General features: G+C 40.0%; 1 protein-coding gene across 2 annotated transcripts in view; it reads left to right on the top strand.

Annotated features, from left to right (window-relative positions):
* Positions 1–1,927: 1,927 nt before the first annotated feature.
* The window catches only part of FILIP1 (filamin A interacting protein 1), a 197,601-nt gene continuing 173,483 nt past the window's right edge, over positions 1,928–26,045 (top strand). For both annotated transcript variants that reach the window (XM_082633350.1, XM_082633349.1), the window contains exon 1: positions 1,928–2,035. The gene's annotated coding sequence lies outside the window, so the exon portion shown is untranslated. The remainder of the gene's footprint in view (positions 2,036–26,045) is intronic.

Raw genomic sequence — 26,045 nt, 5'->3', positions numbered from 1 at the left:
CCCTCTCTGAACCATTTCGCAGCCCAGTCACACATGTCCACTGCCTATTAGAACCCACTTTCTAGGGACTGTGAATAGATGGTCTCTAAAAGATCCAGTAGCGTTCCAGAAGAGGCAGTTTCTTATAAGAATGCTTTCATCTCTGTTTTCTTTTTTTGGAGTATAGTTGATAAGAATGCTTTCATCTTAATAGAAGTCTTTTAAAAAAAAAATCAGCGTTGGCCCAGACCCAGAAGGACTGAGAAGAATCTGAACAAATGCAATTTTATATGTGAACAGTAGTAAAGAAATTAGAGGGGGAGGATGAATGCTGTTAGTGCGGTGGGTGGGTTGAGGGGAGCTGAGATGTTTTCTCATTGGTTGAGGTGTGGGCTCATCTAACCTTGGAGGTAAGTGTCATTTCTTTAAAAAGAAGGACACACACACCCCTTGTGAAAAGTGGCAGCCTTTCGCAGACAGACATCAGGGTTCTCTAGCATATTAAGCCTCTTTTCGCAAGTATGCAACACTTAAAATATGCAGTCTATGCCTTTACATGTCTCCTTGGTCCAGCTTCAGTTTGCATGTCAAAAAAAGGGTATCAAAAAAAAAAAAAAAAGGGTATCATTAAAAATGGTATCATTAAACTGACAAATTGATCTCAGGAAAGGGGTCAACATTTTTAGTGGTATTGGCAAGATTTTTGTCAGGGCAATATTCTAGTGTGTTAGCCAGTAATGGTGTGTGCTTTTGTGTGTGTGAGCACGTGTGTGCATGTGTGTCTCCCTTCCTACTTTGTGGCCAAAAGACACTCTCTCGGGTCCTCTTACTGTTAATTTCACATATGTAATTAGTAAGGGAATCCCAAGAATAGTTTTAAGCACACTTTTTTTCATGATTCTTAATCTTGGAAGATTCATACTATTTTCCGACACAGAATAAAGCAAATAAAAATATCTTGAGACATTCTTTATGTTGGAGTTCAGGGTAGAAGTGACCGCTCTCTGGTTTTGGAGACTGGAGGGTTAATGATGAGACAAGGCTGTCGACAACCAGAGGTGTCCGAAGTCCTGGTTTTCCTGGAGTGTTCTCCGTTTCTTGCTTTGAATGAATGACCTGAGTGAGAACGCGAAGATTTTCCTTTCAAAAACATAATGTTATAGACATTCCTTTATGATAAACTTACTTTAATAACAGTCAGGTATATAAACTGGTTAAGTCTGATATGCCAGGTATGAATGTAATCTAGCTACGAATGCAACACATCAATGTAGAAAGCTGCCTGGGAATGATCTCTTACTGTGAATTTTCCCAAGAGTTGTCACACAGTTTTAAAAGCCTTTTCTATTTAAGACCGTTTATCTGAGAGAGCCTAATTGAGCAGAATATTGCATTGATAAATTGCTCTGCTCAAGGCAACTGCTTTGAGGTTCCAACTCACAATCTGCATTTAAGGGCTTCCAACAATAATTACCTCTGTGTAATGAGCAGCAGTCCTTAAAAGGGTCTGCCGTTTCCCCGCAATCTTTTACAGGGTGAGCAGAGCTGTATCCACTGATAACCCAGCTGCCGAGGAACTGAGCAGAGCCGGCTCCAAACTCCTCAGCTGTTGACAGGCTTGACTTGCTGAGAACACTGGTTAAATATAGCACACGCGAGCTCAGCTTCTCGACAAAGTCACTGCTCTGACAGTGCTGTGAAGGGAGCAGAAGACGAGAAACCTAATCTCAGAACCCAACACCTAGCAACAGTTGAAAAAACTTTTAAACAAAAGTCTGGGTGGGAGATATACAACAGCCTCCAATTTCTGCTGATCGGGATTTCAGGGAGAAGAAGCTGCTTTCCCCTTCTCTCTACCCAGTTTCCTGCATGACTTCAGCTATTGGCTAGTCCTAGGAAAGAAAGTGGGAAAAGCTTTTTCCTCTGTATTCTTTTGGGCTGGATAGTTTTCCAGAACTCCAGTCTCTCTTGGGCTGTGGGGCAAGCCACTGGGTTCTTCCAAGGATAAGCTACCTCCATAAAGGACGCACCTTTGGTTAGACGAGCTGCCAGTCAGGTAAGACCAAAATACACAGTTACCTACTCTCTTAAGACATTTCTGTTTCCACAAGAAGAGAGCTCTCTCTGATTCTGTGTTGTCTGTTTCCTTTGATTCTCACTGTTCCACGATGTGATAACACATTTAGGAATTATGACGATCACTGTGAATTCTTTTTAAAGAATCAGAAAGTCATCTCTTTCTCCGAATTATCCGATTGTTTTCTAAACACAAAGATTGTAATGATGCTTTAATAGCGATCAAAATATGTCTGCCAAGTTATCATTTTCTGGCAGGTAACAGAAATACGACAAAGGACAACTTCACAGTCCTTTCACAATGAGGATGGGCAACCAATGGAAGGGATATTTTCTCTAGAAGCAAAATAACTTTCACATAATGAAACTAGCTGAGCAGCTTGTGTGGTAAATGAGAGGCAAGTCCTGCGTGGTGTTTGTGTTGATGTGCTTTTGACTGGCTGGCTTCTCCTTTGCCGGATCCTCTGACTACACTGGTACACCTTGTGCGGGTTCTGACCTCGTTACATTACGGTCACCCCGAGTGCTTCTCACTAGGCACAAGATATGCCTGGTTTCAGATCACTGCTTTTGGAGTTGTTGAATAGTATTCAGGAGAATACTATTTTGTGGGTTTTTTTAAAAAAAGGCATTGAGTAATTGCTTGTATATTGGTGAGACAGATTCTGATTTTTAAAACTCAGACTGAATGTATTAGAAAAAATTCTTTCTTAAGTTGCACGTATGTGTGTATGAATGTGTTCACCACAGTGTGAAGGAAATCCTCCTTTTGTCTGTTGTATTGTCTCCCCTTCCATGAGTTTCCAGGCTGTTTTATCAGAATTGCTTAGCGTGGTCAATATCACACTGAATCTGACAAAACTTACGGCTTCACATTGGTGAGTGGTTAGTATTGGTAACTCGTGTCTGTAGTTGGGTTGGATTTGTGTAAGAAGTTTGTTCCTCTAAGTGAACATGATAATTTGAAAAAATATCCTAAACTAAGGATAATTTCAAAGAAGATACAAATGCACATTTTAAAAGAAATTATTTGAGTCTATTTTGTCAACTTAAGTAATTACCCCAAACCAGTTTTGAACAAATTGTTGACAAGAATGTATCAACTCTTTCAGTAAATGTTCCTATTTTAAGAGAAACTAATTAAAGCTTATATATCATATGCTCAGAAAAATGAAATAGTACATACATTTCAGTACATATTATATTTCATGATTCTGATTGCTTGATTAGTTTACAAAGTAAATGCAGCTAATCATGTATAATGAATGTAACAGTGCAAAATGCACTCTGGTAAACTTGGTATCGGAGAATGAAACTTCTGGTGCTTTAGTGGAGATGAAGTATCTTGGTCTTTAAAGAGTTTCAAAAAGTCTGAACTAAATGCTTTACATTTTTCTTGTTTTTATCTTAGGAAGGGTCACATTGTTGGCTTACAAATGTCTGTGTAAAGCCAAAATCTGCCATTCGTAGATTTTGGAGGCATGCAATTTCTTTTGGAGTTAGTGGAACAGCATGAGGATAACTGAGTACAGCATTGGGCCCTGGGTGAAACCATGTTTCCTGATGGATTGATTTTTGAGTATCACTGTCTTCATGACTGTAAGTTTACCCTTGAGAATCAAAAATAGCTCAGGTCAGAGCACGTGCTTTCCTCCAGTTTATGAATAATCCACTGTGCAGGTTGTGTCCTCTCGTTCACTCAAGCTCACGTCTGTGTTATTTTGACCCTTGATCGTAAAGAGAGCCCATTGCCGTTTCTCCCACCACCCTAAGGTCTGTTCCCCTCATCCCTGGTCTGTATTATAACAGTGCTGCTCCCCTTCCACCCCTCGTTGCCGTCCAGACCACCTTGCCCATGACCATGGGGTTCATTTCCTTATGCTTGTCTCTCCTATTCCTCACTTATCTTTTGCAACTAGTCGCTGCCAAACACCTAGGCTGGGTATTTTGAGAACCTTCCATCATCTGGCATGTACTTCACTTTTCCAGTCTCAGCTCCCACTACTCAACAACAAGTGTCCCTCTGCTTCAGATAGCTCAGATTTTGGGCCCTTCTCCAAACACCTACATACTGCATATTTCAATGCTCCACCTCTGCCCCTTTCATCCCCTCCTGCCTGGAATACTTTTCCTCCTCTCTCCTGTAGAGACTTTGTCCACTGTTTAAAACCCAGATCAGTGGCTTCCACTTTCACAATGATTTCCCAGACCATACCATTTAGAAGTGATTCCTTCTTAGTTTGGGCTGTTTGGTGCTCTGTTAGAATTAGGGTCCTTTGGAGCAGGGTTTACTTCTTTAAATTCAGAACAATTTTATGAAGGTGACCAGGTACAAAGCATTGTCCTAAGCATCCCTTGGCTCTGGAGCGGTTCGGCCCCATGTACCTTGTGGATGTTCTATGAACATTTTTGGCTCTGAATTTCTAATGATGAGCATGTGAGAAAGTATAGGTAAGTATAAAATCAAGACAAGCAACTATAAGTGTGGTTAATAGATTTTTATCTCAAAAATTTCTCAAGGAAGGTCTTCATAGTTTTACCTAGTACAGAAAAATTACAAGTAATTGTGACTACGCTCGTGTACTTGATTGTGGAGACGATGTACCTCTTGGGAATGAAATAGGAAGGGATATATATATACATACATATATATATATATATATATATATTTATACATGCCTCTCCTGTGTATACACCTAGAGCTCTAAATACTATAATTCGTATACTTTTATCATCTTCTGGTACCAGATTCTATTTATAGTTACCTTTGGTACTATACATTTAAATCATGGTTCCTTCCATTTGTGGGTCATCATGGATTAAAATCTGGCCTTGAACGTTAAAATATTTAAATATCATGATTATCCCTTTTTATTTTTCCGTAAATATTTTAAAAAGAGACATTTCTCAGTTTTATTTTAAATCACTCCTGAAACCTGTAGCCTTACTGTGTGAGACAAAGCATGAATCATGATTCTGAACTAATTTTTTTCTGTGTTCACCAAAAGAAAAGAACTCTCTTTACATTTTAAGATGGCCAAGGGGGTTAAAATTACTCTTTTAAATGGGTGTTCACCAAGAATCACTATGGGATTTTCCCAAAGAAATTTATGAAATATTTAATATATTCATTTAGCAATGATCTCCCGGTGGTTATAATTTTTACTTATTCTTTAGAAGTGACACTTTGTGGTAAAATACACATTCTCAACTAATGCTAATTGTCTGTTTTGGAAAATAAGCATTTCTTCACAAAACAGTTGCCCTAAGAAATAAGATTTTACAGAGCTTGTTTAATTGACATCTTCACTAATTAGTCCCCTCTCTAACATGTGGGTTTTAAAACAGCAGCATCATGGGAAGTGAGCTTAGGCTGAGATCTATTTCAGCAGACAGGTTTAAGAGAAAAAAGGCTGGTAACAGCTTATTAGAAAAATCATATCTGAAAGCCCACAACATACATTTGTTTATACATTAATTATTTTTAAGATATGTAGCAGTAGAATGAAAGATAAGCTAATAAAATGCGTTTTGCTTCCTTATGTCTGAGCTGGATGTGTCATTCAGATGGAGCAGGCAGGAAAGGCTAATTGCGTAGGCAAGTCAGACGGCCTGAATTCAGGTTTCAACTCACTGTGACCCTGGGCAAATTACTCCCTGTGCCTCAGCTTCCTCACCTCTAAAATGAGGGTAATAATACTAGCTTCCTCATAGAGTTGTTTTGAAGATTAAACGAGTTGATAAAACTTACAGTTGCCCAATAGACTTTTCAATAATTTTATGCTATTCTTGCTTTGTTAGTACACCTTAAATATAGTTATCTGTTTAATCTTTGTTGCACACAAAAATCTTAGATACAGACGGTTTGTAGAATCAGGTTCATAGATCATAGGAAAGACAGAAGAATGTATTGTTTAAATGTGGAATCCTGTCAGGGACATACTTTGCTGCTGTGTACTCCAAGCAGACATAGTTTGAGCTCCAGCCAATAACTTAGTATGGAATTTATGTTTCAGTCCCTCCGTTATCACTCAGCAGTGTGCTGTCTTATAGAATTATTACTAAAAAGGCCAAGAAATCGCCCACAGCATAGACCGTTCCGTGGTTTCTATATTTGCGCTTGGAGATAAAGTGTGTTTATACGTAGTGCTTGGGTATCTCTTTTATAGCCGACTACGCTGGGAGACTTCCTCTTCCAAGGAGGGATATATTATTAAATTTATCATTCTTTATTTCTTCCCTTAGATGTTTTGTTTTGTTATACTAACCTAGTAACAGATAAAAATGAAAAGACCAAAAAAGGTCGTCTCACACTAGCTTCAACCTCACCAAATACAAGTGAATTCTTGCTACTCATTGCCCTTAATCCTAGTCATTCCTCTTAAACATGGCAAGAAAGTATATTCCAAGGCAAAAAAAGAGTGTTACCGCATAAAGATGTATGAGTATATTATGGGGTGCTCACTATTCTGTATATATATATATGTATATATATATATATATATATACATATATATATATATATATATTTTTTTTTTTGCGGTACGTGGGCCTCTCACTGCTGCGGCCTCTCCCGCTGCGGAGCACAGGCTCCAGACGCGCAGGCTCAGCGGCCACAGCTCATGGGCCCAGCCACTCCGCGGCATGTGGGATCTTCCCGGACCGGGGCACGAACCCGTGTCCCCTGCACCGGCAGGTGGACTCTCAACCACTGCACCACCAGGGAAGCCCTATTCTGTATATTTAACTTAACAAAAATATATGAAGCACTCAAAAGTGGAGAAGTTTCTTAGTAACTTCTACTAGCTTATGCAGGGTACTCACAGTTTAGACCTGTCCATTTTGCTTTATTTTTCACAATTGAAAGGATGAGTTTCTAAAAGATAAGGCAAACTGAATTTCAGAATGATCATTCTCTAATGAAGACCTTGTTTTAGAAAGAAAGAAAGAAAGAAAGAAAGAAATAAGAAAGGAAGGAAAGAAAAGAAGAAAAGAATTTTTCTGGCTTTATAGAATACATTATAAAGGTTCTAGGGCAAAAATATGGGAACCTCAGGAAAATATATTGGATTATGTTCTTCTTTTTTCCTTAAATGGTCAGTCCTTCTCTTTAGCTAATCAGAGAAGAGAAAAGGCTGCAGGCAGAGTACAACATTCCCCATGGCAGTAGCTGAGGCAGTGTAATTTCAAAGGCTAGGCAGTGAGTTGTGTAAGAACTTAGAATAAGGAAAGTCCAACATGAATTGGGCAGCTCCAGTTGGCTGTTAACCAGCTGATTGCAGAACTTGAGAAACTCCCAGGAAAGAGATGAAGAAATACGATATTAACCAGCACTCCAGTCCCTGAGAGCTTTGTTTAAGCCACAGCAGCACTGAAAAGTCAAAAGAACGTTGGTGTTGTGTTTCCTTTTTGGGAAATGGTGTCAATGTGCATAATATTGTGTGATTTATGTGTTTCTGAGGTCTGTGAAAGACAGACTTGAAAAAGAATTTTTAAAGCTGATGCAGAATTTATCTCAAGTGGTCTGACTTTCATTGAACCCTTAAGGTTCAGGGATTTTTCTGTTTTTGCTTTTTTGCTTAAATGCTGTCACCTACCTCCTTCACCAAAACATAGATGAAAACAATTGTTGCTTCACTGGCCAAGGACTTTATATGTCTACACTTGAAAATAGTCTTTTTTTTTTTTTTTTTTTCTTTTTCAATAATTGTAATTGCAATCTTTCAGTCTTTCCAAGTTACTTTGAAGAAGTGAATTATCTGCTGCTTATCTTTGTAAGGAAAAGGTGAAAGAAAGCCATGAAATGGACATATCAGAGTTGGCCAAATGCATTCTTTAAAAAATGATTTGCTACAGATTTAAAGCCAAAAGGCAATTTGATTGAAAACAGTAGACTACTGACATCACCAAGACAATCAAATTACTGCCAACTTGCCTTGTTTATATAAAAGATCTTTGCAAAAATAAGGTCCCCCCCGACACACACATGAGTCATAGGCGATACAGTAATGGGGATAAATGGACTTTATTTTTCTTTATATGTCTTTAATATACTTATGTCTTAAGTAACTCCTTTTAGGGCCTGCTTCTTTGACTGAGGTACCACAGGAAAGGAGGAGGCATTGCTGAGTTCATAATGCTGTTTCAGCGTGGCAGCCTAAGTACATGAGGAAATGACACCCCGGGCCTGTATTTGGAGCCTTGCAGTTACTGTGACGACAACACACACTAATGGGAAACAAAGATGGTCTGCTTGCCGGCACAAGCCAGGAAGAGTTTTGCCAGCTCAGATTTTTCCTAATTATTCCATAAGTCTTGAAATGTGACACTTGAGATATTCAAGGCTCTTTGTGTTTCATTAACTGTTTAGTGAGTGACGCATGCTTCACGGGCAGCCTGGAATTTGGACGAGGGAGGGGCCTTTACATATAAGCTTAACTTTCACATGCTGTCTTGATAGATCTCATCCTCTGGTTTGGACACCGCCAGACCAACTGCTTTGGTCACAGCCTGTTGTTTGGTCCTTCAGGAAGGCAGCTGCTTTGGTAGAATTCACTCCTCGGGGGCCCCTCAACTTTGGTGACAAATCCCCACCTTCCATATTCTGTTCATTCCATAGATCGTTGCCCAGCATGCCAGGTGTTCCTACTAATGACTGGGACATCTGAATCCCAATTCTTATATAGTGATATAATAGATAATATAATAACAGCTACATATAATATAGATTATCTACTTAATATATGTATTATAGAGCTATGCATAATTATTTAGTATATATACATGATGCCAATAATAGCATATACTGCAGATTTGTCTGTGCCAGGCACTTTGAATGATTTTATTGACTTCTCCTAACAACCCAGTGAGGCACTATTATTGTCTCTTGTTTTATGGATTAGAAAAATGAGGTTTATAGGTGATAAGTAACTTGCTCAGTGGTAGAGTTGAGATTCTAACCCAGGCAATTTGATCGTATTTAGCCCATATTTTCACCACTTTCTTGTAATGCAGGCAGTTGTTCAAGGAGGACCTCTACCTAGGTGGCTGTGAGGTTTTGGTGAAAGGTGTCGAATGTGACCCTGCAGTCTGGAAAGATTCACTAAGAGCAAAGAACAACGAGATCTGGGGGTTGGGCTTCCCTGGTGATGCAGTGGTTGAGAGTCTGCCTGCCGATGCAGGGGACGCGGGTTCGTGCCCCGGTCCGGGAAGATCCCATGTGCCGCGGAGCGGCTGGGCCCGTGAGCCATGGCCGCTGAGCCTGCGCGTCCGGAGCCTGTGCTCCGCAACGAGAGAGGCCACAGCAGTGAGAGGCCCGCGTACCACAAAAAAAAAAAAAAAAAAAAGAGAGAGATCTGGGGTCAAAAGGCCAGTGGGGCTCTTCTCCAGGGTCCTGAAGTGGAGCCAGAAGCTGTAATGGCCTGCGGAGCTGGGCAACCCAGGAAGAGCTAGGCCTGGGGCCCTGGAACACAGAAGCTCTTCTTCCACTGTGGTGGATGGCACGACATGGCTCTCGGCTTCTACACTTGCTGAGATGATTCTCTGGAGAAGGGAGACTTGGAGCGTTTGAATTTATGATCTGTTATGGGTGCTCGTGTAGCCAGATCCTTTGATGACACTGGGGGCTTTGGTCTGTTGTGGCTCCTGTTGACAAGTGAGAACTCCCCCTCCTGTTGTAAAGAAATGCTCTGCAGATCTCTGCCTTGGTCATGAGCGTTCCGTTTGTTAAGTGGTTCAAGAGAGAGTCCCGCAACATACTTATTCCAGCTGTTGGTAGCAGTAATGCTGGAAGAAGCCTTTGGTGGTGTGTGTACGTTTGTTGGGGGAGGTACTGAGGAAGGGGGCAGAAAGTCTTATTCTGTAGAAGAGCCCATATTGACTCCCAGTGACTTTGTTTAGGGTGTGAGTTGTCAACTTAACAGCATGTTGTTCCTTCTGAAGAACAGAGCTGGCTGTGGTTTAAGGAGAATTACCTGATACTTTTCAGCCAGTGGTTTGCTACAGTGGAGCAATGGCATGAGATATTTCATTATTCTATTCAATTCTTTTATCTTTATTAAAACCCGAGTCATCTCCAATGATGCCAAAAATCTGACTCTCTGGATATACTTGGAAGTTTTGAATTTCTATTTACTTGTATGACACTTAACTTTTGTACTATCTGAAGTAAAAGGAGAACAGTTCTAATACAGTTTTGATGGAGCAGATAATGCTTTGCTTTTTCTTACACCAGTGGCCATAAATACTCTACTTTTCCTGTGTATCAAATATCCCAGGTGATAGGATTTAATATCCCAGGAAGGTGAATGTTTCATGTGAAATAAACACATAACAGAATGAATCTCTACCTTCTGAGAAATTCTATTCTATGAATTACAAACAGCATCTTGTCACAACTATGTAGCACACCCCAGCCCCGCTCCTACATGCTCACTACTGGTCAGCACACAGGACTTGTAGGCTACCTACCTGACAGGCTAAACACCTTCCTGAAGCAAATACACTCTTTGTTCTGTGGCATAGACCTATTTAATCCAAAATAAAGGTCGTGATGTATTATATTTCATGAAGGCACTCTTTTTCATTCATATGATCTCTCCTGACTTCCTTACGACAAACAAACTAAGAATTTCCCTTTTGTCCTCCCTGTCTTTATGTAAAAAGGTGTAACAGTATCAAAGGAGGGAAAGAATTAGTGTTATATCCTTTGGAGACAAAGGGCTTCACGGGTTGGCTTCTGGAAGTATTCTTTTTCTCGTTCAGTTATTCTAAATTCCTCTTGGCACCCAAACTGCATGATAATTCAGACATTCTGTGAGACCTCGTAGTTCTCTTGGCATTGCCACAGCTGGTCTGACTTCCAGCAGGAATGGGGGTTCTGAGTCTCACACGGTCGATGATCATACAGCTTTGGTCCTGGAGCCACCCATACCAAAGAGGGTGGAAACCTCTAGACTCTGAGCTCACCCAGAACCATCAGGTCATCTCGTCTGCGGTTCTCAACACTCCCTGTGTGTCAGAGTCACCTGGGACGCTTTGAAAATGCAGATGTCCAGGCAATGCCCCAGAGGTTCTGATTCAAGCTGGCCTGAGTGCGTGCCCAAGTGTTGATCTATTTTGGAAGCTTTTATGTGATTTTAATGTGCATCCAGGGCTGAGAACCAGTCATCTAATACAATCTCTTCCTTTTAAAGAAGAAGGTACTAGAATGAAGGAAGAGAGGTCACTTGGTAGAAGTTACAATATCCTCTGAGGCTGAGTCTATTACCTTTTCTATCACATGATCATAATAAACAACAAAGTAGCCAATATTCAGTGACTGCTTTCTATGCCTGAGGCACGAACAAGGCAGAAGTGAGGCACATACTCGTACACTCCGCATTTACAGATAAGGAGGCTGAGGGAGCCGCCCCGGGCCCTCCAACAAGCAGGTGGCAGATCTGCGATTTGAGTCCAGGCAATTGGACTCCTCAGCTTGTGCTCTTAATCTCTTAATCACTTTGCTGTTCTGGAGCCAACTCTGAGAATGTAAGGTGTTGAGTGGCAGCTGCTTCCCTATTTCAGCATCAGGGGGTCTTGTGGCAGCTGGCCTTGGTGCTCTGAGGTCCCACTAACTGGTTTGCTGCTTGACTGGAGATTGGGTCCTTGCATTCTCTATTTTCCCAATAAGTGGCCAACTGGAGATAACCCATTCTCTTAGAGGCTGTTCCAAAGCATTCCATTTTCCCCAGTGACTTTGCTTCTTGTATCCTGTCTTTCTTTTGTGGACCGTTATGATATTTCCTGTCTTACTTTTGGGCACATATCTTTTTACCTTTATGTGGAAGTTCTAACCACAAACTCTACTGTCTCGTTCAGACCTTGACTTTTCCCCTAACCCTGTGAGTTTGGCTGTGTTCACCATTTTCCCCGGGATTCTCTATCTCTGGACTTTCTTACTACCCCCTAACTTCTCATGACCTCAGCAACAACAGGAAGGGATTAATCACTTCACTTCTATAGCAGCAGGTGCGTTAGAAACAAGCTGGTCTGTCCCATGGAAGTGACTGGCTGGAGGGTCAATGTACTCCAAAGATCTCTTAAAGTATACCTTCTTAGGTTGCATTATGGAGTTAATTTTCTGATTGATTCTGTAAGTTTAAATTTCTATAGAGAAGGCTTTTTACACCTTGGGAAAAATCTACATACATTGTCTGGTTAAATGAACTTTACCAAGATGAAAATCACTAATGGCAAATACTATAGCACAGATTTCTGTAAGCAATAGCAACTCAACAAAAAGTGAAAGATTATAATACATTTTCTATGATAAATATTTACATGTAAATTTTAAAAATTAACGTGATATATAGATTCAGGTATGACTTGGGACTTTTTTTAGAGCCATGTTTCATAAAACAAGTGCTCAATAAGTTGAATCTGTTAAATGTCATGGAATTGAGGAAGTAAACATTACTGAACAGTTTTGATCAGTAATTGGACTGAACATAATTTTTTTTATATAAACATGGGAGTAACAATCAGTGACCATGGGTGATTATTTCTCTGCTTCTCAGTGTTCTCTGAACCGTTAATGACCACATATTGTTTTTATTACAAGTTAAAAATCAACAGACACCTTAAATGTTCATTAGAGCATCAGAGAGTAATGAATGCTTAACTGAGTGGAAGCTAGACTCTGTAGCTCTGATTAGCACGATATATGTATATTTCCAACAACAGACTAGAACTCTTACTGTAAATGCATAACTATTGACACAAGTCTAATCGCTCCTCATCTCTTCACTCATGTGCTGCAAAACTCATAAAAACAAACAAACAAACACAAAACAAAACACAGCCAAGCTCTTATTTGGTTTGCTAGCTGGCAATGTTCTTATCCTTGGGAATCTATTTTGGAGTTAGTTGCTCTCCTCCCCTGCAAGTGGTAAAGCAACAGCTGCCATTTAATTAATGTTCTGCTGACAGCTCCAGCTGATGAATAGCATTGAAGTTCCCTATCAGCATCAATACTACCCACGTTACCCCAGGAGGAAATATTGATTAGAGCTGCTTGATTTTGCCTTATTTCACCATAGCTTTCTTTCCTGCACTACTTCCTTCAAATTCCAGTGAGGCTGTTATTTACATCACCATTCACATCTTCCAGGGAATAAGGTCCCGGTGGAACACATGTGTTCCTGGTGATGTATTGCAATGGAATCTCACCAAAATGAACACGTGAAACACTGAGCTCAAATAGAGGAGAGGACTGGGGGAAAACCAGATGAAAGTGGCTTGTGGTTTCTCAGAAAGTAAAGAATTTTGTCCTTTTGAGAGAGAGATTAGAGAAAAGAAAAAGAGCTCTTGTTTTTCCACATAGCATGAATGTATGGTTAAAACCCTGCAATTTGATTTATATCTGGATTATTATTTCAAGTTCTGTTCTCAGAACTTTCATAGGAGTTGAACTTCAACAGTACTATCATTCCTGTTGTGTGACAATGAAAAAGATTTGAGCTGTGTGAACACAGCCATTTGCAGAGTGAGATCCATTCAATCCGTGCATGCTGAAGAACATATCTTAGGCTCCGTCAGGCAAGGCCCATGCACGTAGCTAACTGGCAACGGGTAGAACACAGGATGCAAATGGTGTGGCCTTAGATGACGAAGAGTGGTTCAAGCTAGCATCTGGTCTCTGAGGATCTAACATGAGGTTATGAGGTGTCCTGGAAGGCAGGTGGGGCAGGGTTGTGTTCTGACCCAGGCAGGGTGTCAGCGTTTGGGCAAGCCTGTCAGCAGGACCAGGGGGGAGAGCCGGGAGGTGGGATTCAGGGGCAGAATAGTTCTGGAGGCGGAGCAGTCCTAGAGACTCTGTAATGCAATGTCAAAACGACTAAGATGCTACTAAATCTCAGAGTCCTGGGCTGGAGCTCTTTGTGTCCCTCCTGCTTCACATTTAGTTGGTAGTGTTCACCGACTCACTAAATATTTATTGAGATTCATCTGTGTCAGGCACTGAGCTAGGGATTGGGTATACAATAGTGAATATCATATTATCTCTACTCTCTAACTGGCTTACAGGTAAAAACAATGGCAATTTCAATGCCATGTGACTAGTGAGTGAATGGGATTGTGGGAGCACTCACCTGGTTTTGGGTGGTGAGTGACTGATTCAGGAGATCAGAGATGGGGCGATAAAGCAACTCTTGCTGTGGGGAAAGGGGACCCTAGAGGCTGAAAGCGAGGTACGGCCTGACAAACAAGGTCTCAGGGAAGGCAGAGGAAATTAATGTGACTGAAAGGCTCAATGACTGATTTGTTGCAACAAGTCCGTATAGCTTTATGAATGGTGGGGAACTCGTAAGTTGCATTCTTTTCTTATATGATAATTTTAATGTTTTTAAAACATTATATGATAATGTTTTATCATATATGATAATTTTTTATATGATAACTTATATGATAATTTTAATGTTTTTAAGAATAATGTGATGAAGAGGATGCACTATATGCATACATTTTCATCACACTTAAATCTGTCTTGGCCATAATAAGCCAACCAGATATGCATCTTGTGGGTTGGAAAATTCCAGACCCTCACCACCACCCACACACTCTGAGCATTCTTTTAAAGCAGTGACCAGTCTTTTTTTTTTTTTGCGGTATGCGGGCCTGTCACTGTTGTGGCCTCACCTGTTGCGGAGCACAGGCTCCAGACGTGCAGGCTCAGTGGCCATGGCTCACGGGCCTAGCCGCTCCACGGCATGTGGGATCTTCCCGGACTGGAGCACGAACCCCTACATCGGCAGGCGGACTCTCAACCACTGTGCCACCAGGGAAGCCCTAAAGCAGTGACCAGTCTTAGTAGGAATTCTGTGGCTGTCCAGTGGTTAGGACTCTGCTGTCACTGCTGAGGGCGTGGGTTCAATTCCTGGTTGGAGAACTAAGATCCCACAAGCTGCGTGGCCAAAAAAAAACCCCAGCAGTGATCAGTCTTTTAGATATATTTCTAAAAGGGAGTGATGGATATTACCTATAAAATTCTTTGCTTTAAGACTTTTACAAGTTTGTGCACTTTGAAAAATACTTACATATATTCAACACTTCACTTCGAGTGACTAAGTGCTTCTGGAGCAAGAAACTTATGTGAATAGCCAGGAAATTTTTGAAGTACCAGTTGGGAGCATTGCCTTACCACATAATAAAATGAATTTTGAAACCACACTCATTAAAAACACTTTTGATAGTGGTGTCAGAATCAGTTCACATCAGATGAGGAGATCAAAGGAAAATAGTCGGAACTCCAGAAACCTATATATGAGAGTTTCATGTTAGAAAAGAGAGACACTTCAAATCAGAAAAGAAAATATGGAGTTTTCAGTCAATGGGGTTGAAAAAACTGGGAAAAAATGAAATGAAATCTCTATGTCTCCACTTATACCAGTACATACTAGGTGCATCAGAAATTTAAGTGTAAAAATTGAAAGTGAAATACTTGAAAAATATATACATATTGATAGAGTGGGAAAGACCTTCCTACGCAAGGGAAAAAAGGCAGTAAAACAAAAGACTAAAATATTTGACTCCATAAAAACAGAATGAAAACTTTTATACAGGAAAAAAAACCACCTCATGAACAAAGTTAAAATGCAAACAGCAATGCAATCTGGGCAAAAATATTTGTGACAAAATAAATTAAGAACAAATATCCTTAACACAAAGAGCTCTTTTATTTTTTTATAAATTATTTATTTATTTATTTATTTATTTATTTATTTATTTATTTATTTATTTATTTATGGCTGTGTTGGGTCTTTGTTACTGCACACGGGGTTTCTCTAGTTGCGGCGAGCAGGGGCCACTCTTCTTTGCAGTGCACAGGCTTCTCATTGAGGTGGTTCCTCTTGTTGCAGAGCACGGGCCCCAGAGCACAGGCTCAGTAGTTGTGACTCATGGGCTTCGTTGCTCTGCGGCATGTGGGATCCTCCTGGACCAGGGCTCGAACCCATGTCCCCTGCATTGGCAGGCAGATTCTTAACCACCGTGCCACCAGGGAAGCCCCAAAGAGCTCTTTTAAATGAATAAAGCAAAGGAGACATGACAATAGAAAAATGGACAAATGGCATAAATAAACAATTTGTAGTAAATGTGTGAAAAAATATTTAACCTCACTGATAATTAAAAGTTCAAATTTAAAGAAGATAGTAGGGGCTTCCCTGGTGGCACAGTGGTAAAGAATCCATCTGTTAGTGCAGGGGACACAGGTTCGAGCCCTGGTCCAGGAAGATCCCACATGCCGCGGGGCAACTAAGCCCGTGAGCCACAACTACTGAGCCTGCGCTCTAGAGCCCGTGAGCCACAACTACTGAGCTCGTGTGCCTAGAGCCTGTGCTCCACAACAAGAGAAGCTACTGCAATGAGAAGCCCTCACACCGCAACAAAGAGTAGCCCCCGCTCTCAGCAACTAGAGAAAGTCCGCGTGCAGCAGCGAAGACCCAATGCAGCCAAAAATTAAATAAATAAATAAATAAATAAATTTAAAAAATAAATAAATAAAAAAGAAGATAGCATTATTTCAACCAACGCATTGACAAAGACGCAACAGAATCCAATACCTGTATGGTGAGGGTGTGATGAAATGGTCGCTATGGAATGCTGGTGGGAAAATCAGCTAGGACGAGCTTCCTGAAAGGCAATTGACAATATGTGGTAGAAATCTTAATAATCAGAAGAAAATCAGGCCACTTCCATTTTGAGAAAAAGCATTGTTTTCCTTTCCTCCTATTGTTCTCAATTATTGCCTATTGACTTCTAAACGTTTGGCACACCTAGAGGCTCTTATTAAAAAGAAAAGTCCACATACTTCTTCCTCAGTAGCTTGATAGGATTTCCTAGGAGGAACCTTGCTCGATTAGAATTGTGGAAACAAGGCTGCGTAGTCCGTTCTGCCTAATCACTGAAGTGCCAGGAACATCTTGATGGCCGTGTATTTCCTGAGTAATGTTATTTTCAGAACAGAAATTGATATACAAGATGGACACATATATGACTGGATCACGAGGGTAGGGGAGCAGGGGGCAGGTGGATAAAACGGGGCACTGGAGTCAGGAATCCTTGCCTCTGATCACTATTTCATAAAACTGCTCAGGCTCATTAGGGTTATAGGGCTAAAGTGATCCAGGAAAATGGTACCAAGGCTCAAATGTTGGGCAATCTGCTCAGTTCATGAATTACTCTGAAAAAATTGTTTTACCATAATATCTTTAGGTACTGATAGATGCTAAGAGATGATTGACTCCAACCTCTTTTTAGGAGGGATGAGGAAGCTGAGACCCAGAAAGTTTGTCTTTCTCGAAGTCGTATGGCTTATGAATTCAAATATGTGAATTCATAGGCAAGACACAGCATCGTGCTGCATATCTTCCTGGAATCCAGAACATTATCTGTCTTGGGTTATTTCCCAAGATACTTGTTGATTAAAAGCTCGTGGTTTGGGCTTCCTTGGTGGCGCAGTGGCTGAGAGTCCACCTGCCGATGCAAGGGACGGGGGTTCGTGCCCCGGTCTGGGAAGATCCCACGTGCTGCGGAGCAGCTGGGCCCGTGAGCCATGGCTGCTGAGCCTGCGTGTCCGGAGCCTGTGCTCCGCAACGGGAGAGGCCACAACAGTGAGAGGCCCGTGTACCGCAAAAAAAAAGAAAAGAAAAAAAGAAAAAAGAAGCTCATGGTTTCTCTGTCTCCTCCTGCCTCTGGCACTCCAGATGCTGGGTTTTTCAGGACACCAGCACCTCTCTCCTCATCAATTCTGTCTGTTATTCCAGGGGATGGAGGGAGGCTAGTTGGAGAGCGGTGTGTGGTGTGCATGCGTCCTGCAAGGGGTCTTGTGAGGGTGGTGCCTGGTCCCTGTGATGCTCAGCTGCATCTCACCAGTCTGAGAGCAGGAACATTTTGTGAACGGGTAGGGAGCAGTGATGTGAGTAAAACCTCACCCAGACCTTGTGTGCTAACATTCTTGTGCTTTGCTCTGGACAAGGCCTTTCTTGGAAGAAGCCACTCCTGAAAGGTTACCCAGAGTGAAGGTAGGCAGTAAGCATTTCACACCATCTTTTGTTGTTGGGTCCTGCAAGGAATGTGCTGAGATGAGAGTGTGCTTTGTCACGTTGGTGGTCCTTCCTGGTGTCCTTTTTCACACACTGGGCACAAGTGCATGAGTTCCCTTTACTTCTCTCAAACCCACAGGTAAAGTGAGCCTATGCGTTATAGGTAATTCTGTTAATTAGAATGTAAGTGTGAATAATAGCACACCTATGCTTAATTTCCAACTTCTATTTGGCGATTTGACCAACAATGCATTATTCAGCGAGTTCATCACCTTCTCCTTCTGTAGCCCTGCTTTCTTTCAACAGCCAACATGAGTACATTCTCACGTCTTTGCTTCTTTATCATCCATTGTGCCCTCCCTTCCATACTCACACTGTGATGGTGGGAATTCTGTTTCCCCTTTTCCCCTCCCCATCTGAGTTCAGGCCCTGGTATGTGTGAGTTTTGTCCCCTCCCTCACAGGAGGACCTTCTCTGTCCGGCTTCCTAATCAACTTCCCATGCTTTCCTGGGCTTATTCCTCATTCTTTCCTCTTTCCCTTCTTTTCAGAACCCTCTTTCTGTTATTTCTCCTGCTTCAGCCAGTCTTTGAACATCTTTCAACATTAATATACATGAAAGGTACATAAATCAAGACACTTTTATTCATGTTATGGAGAAAGGTGTTATTCATAAAGGATAATTTGCTGTCAGTAATTAACTTTCAACCTCAAGATTGATTTTCAATTCCCAGTCATTCTCTGAGAAACACCCATCTTGGAGGAGGGAACTGCCATTTCTCCTAGATTGTTGTACAACAGAGCAGAGAGTAAAGCATAAATTCCCACTCTACATGGGAGGTCAGACTAGATGCTTGGGAACAAGGAGATGGTCTGACTTGACTCTCTTCTCAGTTTTTAATATTTGTTTTTCTATTCTGGAATTTGGTGATTTAAGCGGGAATAGTGTCTGCTCCATTTAGAGATTGGAAGAACACTGTGTAAGTACAGTGACTGTAAAGGGTGTTTAATATACCAGGAAAAGGTCAGAATTTGGTTATATAAAATCCTCAGCTAAATTCCAGAAATTTTTCATGAGTGCTTTATTTGAAAGGAGAGCTATAAAATGTGGATTTAAAATATGTACGTAGGATGGAATGGATACCATTTTCTCAAATTCTTGGAAAGGTTCTATATAATGATGGTGTGTAATTAAGTTCTTTTACCCAACTTAGGTTCCTCACTAATAGTGGTTGATTTATTTGTTTAATTTGGTTCATATCAAACTGAAGTTTACAAATAACCTCCTCTGCTGTGTATGGTCTGGACCCAACTATAGAAGCAATTGTCTGTGTAATTTTCTACTTACAGCCCAATTAAACTGAAAGACAAATTAAGAATGATGACATCAGTAAGACCTGATCTATAAACTGTCATGTGAATATGACAATCATTAATGCATTAATGTTAATTTTAATATAACTATTATAGCTATTGGCTATAGGAAGAAAATAAATGACAGAATAATAATGAAGTTGTTTTTACTGAGTGCTCCCAACATACCAGAATCTATGCTACATGCTTAATGTGCATGGTATAAAAGTAACTATTATTATTCCTGTTTTATAGATGTGCTATTTTTTAAATTCTTGCTTAGGACATGGTCTGACTTCTTGTCATCTAAAATTTGGGCTTGGGCTTCCCTGGTGGCACAGTGGTTGAGAGTCCGCCTGCCAATGCAGGGGACATGGGTTCATGCCCCGGTCCGGGAGGATCCCACAGGCTGCAGAGCGGCTGGGCCCGTGAGCCATGGCTGCTGAGCCTGCATGTCCAGAGTCTGTGCTCTGCAACGGGAGAGGCCACAACAGTGAGAGGCCCGCATACCAAATAAAAAAAATAAGTAAATAAAAAATAAAAAAATAAAATTTGGGCTTATCTGAAACTGACGTTTTAGGAAACAGGGTGCAAGCTCATGAAATACTTTTACCCTCATGGATTTCCTAATATTTGGTAGTGTTGATTTGTATACAGAATTCACTATAAAATAGAAAAAAATTACCCATAAAAATATTATCAGAGTCAAAAAAGTAAGCAATATTCAAAGCCATTTTAACTTGTTAAACCTCAGAAAAGATTTTTTATTATTTTAATACTATATTAATATATTAATAGCTAATTTTAATACACTATTAACATATTTTGTGTGATATAATAATAAAATAATAATTATATTATTAACATGTGCAGGGTAATCCTATGTAGGGAATGGTGGCGTGGTGGACAAGGCCCAGCCACCATAAATACAAGGACTGTAAGGTGATTCCAGGAGAGGAATTGAGTTAACTCTGAGCCACCCATTGTTTTATGTCAGATTCTCCTCATTATTAGTTCAGGTTATAAAATAAATTTTTCTTTTTTTTTAATTTAATTTATTTTTTTATGCAGCAAGTTCTTATTAGTTATCCATTTTATCCATATTAGTGTATACATGTCAATCCAAATCTCCCAATTCATCACATCACTACCCCCCACATCCTGGCCACTTTCCCTCCTGGTGTCCATACTTTTGTTCTCTACATCTGTGTCTCTAATTCAGCCCTGCAAACCGGTTCATCTGTACCATTTTTCTAGGTTCCACATATATGCGTTAATATACGATATTTGTTTTTCTCCTTCTGACTTACTTCACTCTGTATGACAGTCTCTAGATCCATCCACATCCACACAAATGACCCAATTTCGTTCCTTTTGATGGCTGAGTAATATTCCATTGTATATATGTACCACATCTTCTTTACCCATTCATCTGTTGATGGGCATTTAGGTTGCTTCCATGACCTGGCTATTGTAAATAGTGCTGCAATAAACATTGGGGTGCATGTGTCTTTCTGAATTATGGTTTTCTCTGGGTATATGCCCAGTAGTGGGATTGCTGGGTCATATGGTAATGCTATTTTAAGTTTTTTAAGGAACATCCATACTGTTCTCCATTGAGGCTATATCAATGTACATTCCCACCAACAGTGCAAGAGGGTTCCCTTTTCTCCACACCCTCTCCAGCATTTGTTGTTTGTAGATTTTCTGCTGATGCCCATTCTAACTGGTGTGAGGTGATACCTCACTGTAGTTTTGATTTGCACATCTCTAATAATTAGTGATGTTGAGCAGCTTTTCATGTGCTTCTTGGCCATCTGTATGTCTTCTTTGGAGAAATGTCTATTTAGTTCTTCTGCCCATTTTTGGATTGGGTTATTTGTTTTTTTAATATTGAGCTGCATAAGCTGTTTATATATTTTGGAGATTAATCCTCTGTCCATTGATTCGTTTGCAAATATTTTCTCCCATTCTGAGGGTTGTCTTTTCATCTTGTTTGTACTTTCCTTTGCTTTGCAAAAGCTTTTAAGTTTCATTAGGTCCCATTTGTTTATTTTTGTTTTTATTTCCATTACTCTAAGAGGTGGGTCAAAAAAGATCTTGCTGTGATTTATGTCAAAGAGTGTTCTTCCTATGTTTTCCTCTAAGAGTTTTATAGTGTCCAGTCTTACATTTAGGTCTCTAATCCATTTTGAGTTTATTTTTGTGTGTGGTGTTAGAGACTGTTCTAATTTCATTCTTTTACATGTAGCTGTCCAGTTTTCCCAGCACCACTTATTGAAGAGGCTGTCTTTTCTCCATTGTATATCCTTGCTTCCTTTGTCATAGGTTAGTTGACCATAGGTGCGTGGGTTTATCTCTGGGCTTTCTATCCTGTTCCACTGATCTATATTTCTGTTTTTTGTGCCAGTGCCATACTGTCTTGATTACTGTAGCTTTGTAGTATAGTGTGAAGTCAGGGAGCCTGATTCCTCCAGCTCCGTTTTTTTCCCTCAAGACTACTTTGGCTAACCGGGGTCTTTTGTGTCTCCATGCAAATTTTAAGATTTTTTTTCTGGTTCTGAAAAAATTGCCATTGGTAATTTGATAGGGATTGCATTGAATCTGTAGATTGCTTTGGGTAGTATAGTCATTTTCACAAGATTGATTCTTCCAATCCAAAAACATGATATATCTCTCCATCTGTTTGTATCAATTTTAATTTCTTTCATTAGTGTCATAGTTTTCTGCATATAGGTCTTTTATCTCCCTAGGTAGGTTTATTCCTAAGTATTTTATTCTTTTTGTTGCAATGGTAAATGGGAGTATTTCCTTAATTTCTCTTTCAGATTGTTCATCATTAGTGTATAGGAATGCAAGAGATTTCTGTGCATTAATTTTGTATCCTGTGACTTTACCAAATTCATTGATTAGCTCTAGTAGTTTTCTGGTGGCATCTTTAAGATTCTCTATGTATAGTGTCAGGTCATCTGCAAAGAGTGACAGTTTTACTTCTTTTTTTCCAATTTGTATTCCTTTTATTTCTTTTTCTTCTCTGATTGCCATGGCTAGGACTTCCAAAACTGCATGGAATAATAGTGGCAAGAGTGGACATCCTTCTCTTCTTCCTGATCGTATTGTTTAGCCTCCATGTGTTTGTGTATTTTACGTTTTTTTCCCTGTAATTGATTGCTAATCTCATAGCGTTGTGGTCAGAAAAGATGCTTGATATGATTTCAATTTTCTTAAATTTACTGAGGCTTGATTTGTGACCCAAGATGTGATATACCCTGGAGAATGTTCCATGTACACTTGAGAAGAAAGTGTAATCTGCTGTTTTTGGATGGAATGTCCTATAAATATCAATTAAATCTATCTGGTGTATTGTGTCATTTAAAGCTTGTGTTTCCTTATTAATTTTCTGTTTGGATGATCTGTCCATTGGTGTAAGTGACGTGTTAAAGTCCTCCACTATGGGCTTCCCTGGTGGCGCAGTGGTTGAGAGTCCGCCTGCCGATGCAGGGGAAACGGGTTCGTGCCCCGGTCTGGGAAGATCCCACATGCCGCGGAGCGGCTGGGCCTGTGAGCCATGGCCGCTGGGCCTGTGCGTCCGGATCCTGTGCTCCGCAACGGGAGAGGCCACAACAGTGAGAGGCCCACATACCGCAAAAAAAAAAAAAAAAAAAAAAATCCCCCACTATTATTGTGTTACTGTTGATTTCCTCTTTTAGAACTGTTAGCAGTTGCCTTATGTATTGAGGTGCTCTTATGTTGGGTACATATATATTTATAATTGTTATATCTTCTTCTTGGATTGATCCCTTGATCATTATGTAGTGTCCTTCCTTGTCTCTTGTAACATTCTTTACTTTAAAGTCTATTTTATCTGATATGAGTATTTCTACTCCAGCTTTCTTTTGATTTCCATTTGCATGGAATATCTTTTTCCATCCCTTCACTTTCAGTCTGTTTGTGTGTACCTAGGTCTGAATTGGGTCTCTTGTAGAGAGCATATATATGGGTCTTGTTTTTGTATCCATTCAGCAAGCCTGTGTCTTTCGATTGGAGCACTTAATCCATTCATGTTGAAGGTAATTATCAGTATGTATGTTCCTATGACCATTTTCTTAATTGTTTTGGGTTTGTTTTTGTAGGTCCTTTTCTTCTCTTGTGTTTCCCACTTAGAGAAATTCCTGTAGCATTTGTTGTAGAGCTGTTTAGTGTTGCTGAATTCTCTTAGCTTTTGCTAGTCTGTAAAGCTTTTGATTTCTCCATTGAAACTGAATGAGATCTTTGCTAGGTAGAGTAATCTTGGTTGTAGGTTCTTCCCTTTCATCACTTTAAATATATCATGCCACTGCCTTCTGGCTTGTAGAGTTTCTGCTGAGAAGTCAGCTGTTAACCTTATGGGAGTTCTCTTGTATGTTATTTGTCATTTTTCCCTGTTGCTTTCAATAATTTTTCTTCGTCTTGAATTTTTACCAATTTCATTACTATGTGTCTTGGCATGTTTCTCCTTGGGTTTATCCTGCCTGGGACTCTGTGCGCTTCCTGAACTTGGGTGGCTATTTCCTTTCCCATGTTAGGGAAGTTTTCGACTATAATCCTTCAAATATTTTCTCTGGTCCTTTCTCTCTCTCTTCTCCTTCTGGGACCTCTATAATGCAAATGTTGTTGCATTTAATGTTGTCCCAGAGATCTCTTAGGCTGTCTTCATTTCTTTTCATTCTTTTTTCTTTATTCTGTTCTGCAGCAGTGAATCCCACCATTCTGTCTTCCTGGTCACTTATCCGTTCTTCTGCCTCAGTTATTCTGCTACTGATTCCTTCTAGTGTAGTTTTCATTTTAGTTATTGTATTGTTCATGTCTGTTTGTTTGTTCTTTAATTCTTCTAGGCCTTTGTTAAACATGTCTTGCATCTTCTCGATCTTTGCCTCCATTCTTTTTCCGAGGTCTTGGATCATCTTCACTATCATTATTCTGAATTCTTTTTATGGAAGGTTCCCTATCTCCACTTCATTTAGTTGTTTTTCTGGGGTTTTATCTTGTCCCTTCATCTGGTTCATAGCCCTCTGCCTTTTCATCCTGCCTATCTTTCTGTGAATGTGGTTTTTGTTCCACAGGCTGCAGGATTGTAGTTCTTCTTGCTTCTGCTGTCTGCCCTCTGGTGGATGAGGCTGTCTAAGAGGCTTGTGCAAGTTTCCTGATGGGAGGGACTGGTAAACTAAATCTTTCTTTGGGGAAAGCGAACCACTGTTAGTGTTATCGGATCTTTACTTGCTTCTCTAACGACTTACACTGACCAGCCCAGACTGTGTGTGATTTACAGTTCAAATAATGTTGATTTATATTCGTGATACATTTGAATGGAAACTTTTAATTATACGCACTTTAAAATGGAGACCAATTCAACTTTTGTCTGATATTATCTTCTTAAAATAGCTAATGAGTATAATAGTCTCATGGAAGCTCTGTGCCTCCTCTGGGGAACCAAATGGACAGCTCCTCCACTGCCTCTATGGCAACTGCAGACCTCCTGAGGAAACACTGCCTGGAAGGAAGACAGAACTAGTATCTCAGTTGGCCCAAGTTACAGTGGAGGGATCCTCCTTACTTTTCCTCGGTTTTCACGCATGGACTGTGCTTGAAGGTGAAGATTGTTGGGTCTGACATATGGGCAGTTACCATATGATAACCACTTGGGGGGGAGTGGGAGGTGGCTTTAAATACAGCATGAGTGTATAACTGAAGACATTTACTGAACCACAGCTCTATGAGTGCAGCTTTTTTGTTGCAGTGAAAACTTGGGGGCAATATATATTACTAATCAGGAAAAGGAGGAATCTGAGTTGCTCTCACATCAAATTTGAAAAAGTACCTGACTATGTAATAAAACAATATATTAAATAAAAATAAATACAAAAATATCTACTTTAAGATTCTGTTGGAAACATTAGAAGACTGTATTACAAGAGTTAACAATGGTCATCTCTGTTTGGATGAGTGTGACTTAAAATTTCTACAGTAAGTATGCATCTTATTTAATAAGAAAAAAAGTTGAAGTTATTTAAAAATGACTTGATGGATTAGTTCACATGACCAAAGAGATAAGGAATATTCCATTTAGACCCCAAATTTAATAAGATATTCTCTGAAGATCATAATGCCAACATTGTACTTGTGTATTTATAGCCTACGTTTGCTATAAAAGATTTCAAAGATTATCATCTAGATTTGGTAGGAATTGTTTTACATTGTCCCAAATAAAACTATAATGTCTCTGTATTTTTAAACAAAACATTTCTTGGCTAGCATATGCAGGACGTTTTGCTTTTCCAAAAGTGCATTTGTTTTGTTTATTTTTTTTAAAAAATTTAAACAATCATGAACTTACAGAAAAGTGGAAAGTACAGTACAAAGACTGTCTTCCCCTGGAACTGTTGGAGAGTGAGTTTCAAACCTCATTCCCATCATCCTTAATTCTTTAGTGTGAATTACCTACAAATAAGGATATTCTCCTATGTAACTGTGATACAAGCATCAAGATTAGAAAATTAACACTGATACATTACTACCATCA

The sequence above is a fragment of the Mesoplodon mirus genome (genome assembly GCF_964341445.2).
Source record: "Mesoplodon mirus genome assembly, chromosome: 10".
Taxonomy (NCBI): domain Eukaryota; kingdom Metazoa; phylum Chordata; class Mammalia; order Artiodactyla; family Ziphiidae; genus Mesoplodon; species Mesoplodon mirus.
The sequence above is the reverse complement of the archived record's forward strand: the minus strand, read 5'-3'. Positions and strand labels throughout refer to the sequence as shown.